Source organism: Bos javanicus, chromosome 2, assembly GCF_032452875.1.
Source record: "Bos javanicus breed banteng chromosome 2, ARS-OSU_banteng_1.0, whole genome shotgun sequence".
NCBI lineage: Eukaryota > Metazoa > Chordata > Mammalia > Artiodactyla > Bovidae > Bos > Bos javanicus.
This window is the reverse complement of record NC_083869.1, coordinates 79641754-79647753: the sequence shown is the minus strand read 5'-3', so window position 1 is coordinate 79647753 and position 6000 is coordinate 79641754. Positions and strand designations below refer to the sequence as shown.

The 6000-nt window shown below is 46.7% G+C and overlaps 1 protein-coding gene across 3 annotated transcripts in view; it reads left to right on the top strand.

Annotated features, from left to right (window-relative positions):
- Positions 1–803: 803 nt before the first annotated feature.
- The window catches only part of STAT1 (signal transducer and activator of transcription 1), a 42356-nt gene continuing 37159 nt past the window's right edge, over positions 804–6000 (top strand). For 2 of the 3 annotated variants that reach the window (XM_061440399.1, XM_061440390.1), the window contains exon 1: positions 4334–4417. The gene's annotated coding sequence lies outside the window, so the exon portion shown is untranslated. Of the gene's footprint in view, positions 822–4333; positions 4418–4721; positions 4875–6000 lie in introns of those variants that run through there. The other variant, XM_061440410.1, reaches the window with a different exon arrangement.

The following is a 6000-nucleotide window of genomic DNA, read 5'->3' as shown; positions in this document are numbered from 1 at the left end:
GGAGGTCTCTACAGAAGAAATTTCCCCTCCACGCAATTCCCCTATTAGAAACCTCATGGGTGTGCAACTGTGTGCATCTGTACAGGGCAGAGCACTCAGGAGGCTCCACGCCTGGTTTGGTGCTCTGCCTGCCCTCTTGAAATTCTTCATAAGTCTGAATAAGGTGCTCCTTGTTTGCCTGGAAATTATATACGGGCTCTTGTCCTCTACTAAGAGGGGGAAACAGATGTCCATTGGTATTCTGGGAATTATGTAAAGTGTTCTTGCAGCTCTGGGGACTGGGGCTCACCTCAGGAGGTCTGGAGACTTGTGGTCCAGTCAGGTGTGTCCCTTCACACACTGGAGGTCCTAGGTTGGTCCCGTAAGTAGATGGAGCCCTTTAAGAGTGGTTGAGCAGAGTCCAAAAAATCCAGTTCATAACTCCTGGGACCATTCAATAAGTCACACGGGTAGCAGGCTGGACCAAAACGATTTTTCCTGGGCCTGCCAAACTTTCGAAATCATGGTCCAGTGACTAGATTGTTCTCCTTCATTACACTTCTTCCCTACTCCCGCTGGTATAATCACCAGAAAGGGGAAGGTGGGGGCGGTGAGAAGACGCCAGAGGAAAAAGGCAAGTCCTCTTTGCAGATCTAGGAAAGGACAGTTGAAGAAACAGCCAGCCTCCCCGCACCCCCACCCCATTTCTGGTTAAAGGGGAACTAGCCCAGGTGGGTGGCGGTCAGAGTTAGCATGTGTGCAGACTGTGTAGATAGAGAAGGGAGAAAAAAAACCTGACATCTCCAGACCACCGGAAGAAAGAATAGATGGAAGAGGATGGGGTAAGTTTTCCAGCACCTTAAGCAATGTACGGAAGTCGCTCTCCCGGAGGTTGCGAGGGGCGAGGTGGGCGGTACCCGCGGCGCAGCGGGCGGTCAGCTGGAAAGCCCCTGGGCCGCGCCTGCGTACTGCTCCCTCTGTCTCTGCTTTCGCTTTTCGGTTTCCTCTCAGTCCGGTTGCTTCTCGCTCCCAGGCTATTTCCCCGAAAGCACGTGGGACGGCTCTTCCGAGCAGTCGCCTCCCTCCCGCCGAGCGCTAAGGCGGCTGATATTGGAAACTTTGCAGCGTCTGACAGTCGGCACCTCCTCTACTGTACCTCATCCTGGGCGGGCCCTGGGCTGCTCGCCTGAAAGCACACAACGTCACAAGGTGTTCGTGTGGGTGTTTGGATTACGAATGTACTAGTGCCCTTAATGGACCTTTTTGGAAGAAAAGGAACTTATTAAAAAAAGTAACCCACCACCCTGAAACATGTTAGGGACATTCTGTAGCGGGTCCGGGCTAGCAGGCAAAGTCTGTGTTCATCATAAATGCGATGAGAGTTGCCAAGACTTTTAAGCAGGGAATAACTATAAATGAGGTGTTTTAGAGAATTTAATTCGGTTAATGCAGGAGACATGGGTTTGATCTCTGGATAGGCAAAATATCCTAGAGAAGGAAATGGTAACCCACTACAGTGTTCTTGCTTGGGAAATCCCACGGACAGAGGAGCCTGGCAGGCTACAGTCCATGGGGTCGCAAAAGAGGCAGACTTGACTGAATGACTAAACAACAATTTGGCGAGTATAGTGGAGGGGACAGGGACAGGAAAAAGGTAGCGTAACTGGCATTTAATGTAGCATTCCAGTTCTAGATTGAGGTTACCCAATCTAGTGGGGTACCAATCTAGTGAGGTTACCACCTACAGTGGAGTATCGTCAATGATGGGAAAATTAAGGCAGTTAAAGACATAGGGAAGGAATCATCCATAGAACTTGATGACAACCAGAATGCAGAGAGTCAATGAGAAACATCCTACTTGCAGATATTAACTTGTCAAGACTGAAAATAGTCTCTGTGTAAATTTTATAATACCAGAAAAAATATATATGTTTAACATATTATCTACCCTTCCTAGAGTCAGCGTTTCTCAAACACTGTGTGGGCCCTTAGTGCAGGGTATAAGTAGGAGGGAAAGGACTTTTTTGGGGGAGTGGAGTCCTAGCATATTTTTACACAGAGGGCTGCTACTTTGTTACCAAGAGTCATTGTTATCACCAGTTCAATACTGGCTTTGTGAGGGTGAATATGTGATAAGAAGAAGGAGCATATAGATATGAGAATGGAGAAAACTACAACAGACACACATACAATCATGAAAAGTGAAAGTGAAAGTCACTGAGTCATGTCTGACTCTTTGCAACACAGATCAGAATGCTAGAGTGGGTAGCCTTTCCCTTCTGGGGATCTTCCCAACTCAGGGATCGAGCCCTGGTCTCCCACATTGCAGGTGGATTCTTTACCAGCTGAGCCATCAGGGAAGCCCAAGAATACTGGAGTGGATAGTCTATCCCTCCTCCAGGGCATCTTCCGGACCCAGGAATCGAACCGGGGTCTTGTGCCTTGCAGGTGGATTCTTAACCAGCTGAACTACCAGGGAAGCCCACGTATAAGCATATCTCTGGGAAATTATTTACAGCCTTTTCCCACCCAAAATTGCCTTATTATTCTAGGCTTGATTCAAGTTCCATCTATTAAATACTTGGAGGAACCAATTGATTTTATGTGCACACCTTCCAAGAAGACCTACTCTAGGCTGGCCTCAGTGATGCCTATCTGGGGAAGTGACATTTAAGCTTAGATTTTAGTGGAGAGATAAAAGATGAGTTGGGGCTTCACTGGTGTCTCAATGGTAAAGAATCTGCATGCCAATGCTGGAGTCATAGGTTTGATTTCTGGGTTGAGAAGACCCCCTGGAGAAGGAATAGGCAACCCACTCCAGTATTCCTGCCTGGGAAATCCATGGTCAGAGGAGCCTAGCAGGCTACAGTCCATGGGGTTGCAAGAGTTAGACACAACTTAGCAATGTGGCTAACAACAAAAAGATAAGTTAGCCAGCAAAGAAGTTGGGAGGGAGGGCATTGGCTCAAGGGGTTTTCCAAATGGAGAACTGCTGCTAAGAAGGTCCTGAGTTTGTAGAAAGAGCTTGTCTTATTTGCAGGAAAAAAAAAAAAAAAACCCTGCTGAAGTAAGGAAAAAGTGGCACAAGATGAGGTTAAAGAAAGTGATAGGGAAACCAAGGCTTTATAGGTTTCATTAATAAATTTGGATTTTATTCAGAAAAGTCATCAGAGGATTTTCAGGTTTGCAAACACATGATCTGCTTTGCAATTAAAAAACAAACCAAACTGCTATAGGGTAAATGGATTAAATGGGAGTAAAGAACTGAAGTGAGGCAGCCATTTGGGAAATCTACTGCAAAGATCCAAATGAGAGAAAAGGGGGAATGGCACAGAAGATGACCAGAAGCAATGAGACCTGAAAAGTATTTAGGAGGAAAATTCAACAAGGCTTGAGGACTGGTGTGGGCGTGGGTGGTGAGAAGACAATGTTAAATGTGGCTCCTAATTTTCTGGCATGGATTATTTCTAGAAAAAGGGCAGGTTTAAGAAGAAAAATGATGAGATGGTTCTGAACATAATTAGTTTTTAGAGCTCACCAGACATCCAAGTGGAAAGTCAAATGAGGGCTGTACAGTGGGTATAGCGCTCAGAGGAGTCGTGTGGACACGGTACGGGTGTAGAAGTTCTACATTATCTAGGACACAGATACTGTGGATGAGGTCAATGCAGAACAGCCTGAGAAGTGTAGGTAAAGTAGACCAAATATGAATCATGACCACACTTAACACTGAGCAGCTTGGTGGCAGAGATGGAGAAAGAAATAGCAGAGAGGTAGGAAGAAGCAAGGAAGGTATGTTGTCATCATGGCCCACGGAGAAGTGTTAAAGAATGGAGGTGTCAGCTGCGCAGGTTTCTGAGTGGTCACATAAGGTGAGGACAGAAAAGCGTCTTCCGGGTTTAGCAACAAGGAGGTAGGTCAGTTGCTAAGCTGAGATTCGAAAACGACAATGTCCCCACCTGTGTCCTCTGCCTCGAATTTTCAGATTTGGGGCTAATGTAAGGATCTCCCAGTTTGGGCCTCTGCAAACACATAACTTCCTTTTAGCTGTTCTCTAAAGTATGTGTAAACATAACCCTTAATTTGCAACACAGAGCTGAGCTTCAAAGCCTCCAGACACAAGCCCTAGCGGAAGGCTAACGAAAGACTCAGCGGGTTAGCAGAGCAGCGGCCCGGGGGAGGCGATACGCGCGGGGAACAGCCGTGTCCAATTGGCCGAGCGCGGCAGCAGCCCGATGATTGGCGGGAGCAGAAGGAGGCGGGGCGTCAGGATCTGCCTTTTCTTTCCGCTGATACTTTCGCTTTGCTGCGCTGAGTTTGCGGACAGATCCTGCCGCACTCGGGAGGGCGCGAGTCAGACCCAAGATAGAGCGGAGGCGACCTGGGAGAGGAGGCACGGCTGTGTTCTCGCCCATCTCTGCGGGATCCGGCGCGCAGAGTGAGTTTGAGGTTCCGGGTGCCGGGGTGGGACGCGCCTGGACCGGCTTCGTCGAGGCCCAGCGGACGGATGCCCAACGAGCGCAAGCCTTTAAGTGCTGATAGGTGAATCCGTCATCCGGAAAAGAACACGTATCCCAGGTGTTGTTTCCGGTGATGGCACGGTTGCCCCAGTCAGTCGTGCCCTGGTAGTAAAAAAGAAAAAATGTGAAATAGAATCCCGCCCCTCCCCCACAACAATGCATTTTCCCATTTACCCTCTTCCCCTCCCCTTCCAGCAGAGTCGTATTTTCTTCTCTCCGCAGAAAGTTGGTATTTGCCGTGTGCCACCCCTAGAGACCTGTCTAAGCTAGGCGCACCCTGTGCATGCAGACCCAACAGTCTTGGCATCTGACGTGCTGTGTGTAGCTGCTGCTTGTGTTGAATCCCTAGCCCTTCGCTGGGGCACAAGGTGACAGGTTAGTAAATGTTAACGGAAATTAATGAGTATGTAACTTTGAAACTTAATTATATATCTGTTTATGGATAAAAGAACATAATGTGCTCGTGAAGTGTAAAAGTGATGATTAGTTCCTGCAGATCCCCAAATAATATAATTAGCCTTTAAAAAATTCTGACTAGTACCAAAAGTTTGGGGGAAGAAAAATAGGTGTGATTGATTGTGCTTTAAATATTGTTTGTTTAAGTTGGATTGATTGTTTTTATGGGACGGAAATAAGATTTGAGCCCTCAGCACAATCCAGTTTGCAGTTTGATGCAGGACTCAAAACTTGTTGGACCATAATATGGTTTGCCCTTTACTTTCTAATTCAATCTACTAGATTTCAGTTCAACAGACTTCTGTTGAGCATATATTGTATGCAGGACACTGTCCAAAGTGCAGAAGATGTTTAAAAAGAAAAAAAAAAAGACAGTCTCAGCAAATCTGAAGCTTACATCATTTAGGGGAGACATCATAGAGCTTTTTTTAAGGAAGACAGGGTGTCAGTGTGCATACTCAGTCGCTAAGCTGTGTCTGACTCTTTGCGGCCCCGTAGACTGTAGCCTGCCAGGCTTCTCTGTCCATGGGATTTTCTAGGCAAGAGTACTGGAGTGGGTTGCCATTTCCTACTTCATGGGATCTTCCTGACCCAGGGATCAAACCCGTGTGTTGCATCTCCTGCATTGGCAGGCAGATTCTTTACCACTGAGCCACCAAGGAAAACAGGGTCTGACACCCAAATAGAGATGCAAAATGCAGTGAGGCACAAGTCAATGAAAGCTTAATTGTCTCTGGGTATGTCTTAGCTTATAGAAGAAATGGCATTTGTACCTGTCTTTGAATGCTAGTAAAATTTAAAGAGGCAAAAATTTATGGGGAAGCCGTTTTCAAGGGTGAGTGACAGCTAGAGCAAAGCAGAAATGTTGGGTGAAGCCAGGGGAAGAAAAGTAGATAATTTAGTGACAGAATTGCTTTGTGAATGGATGAAAATAGTGTCAGAGTGGAAATCAGTCGGATATTGGCCAACTAGCAATTTTGTGCAAGAGAATGATGTGGTCAAAACCCGTGTGCAGCAGAAGGCTAGATTGGGAAATAGTGTTGGA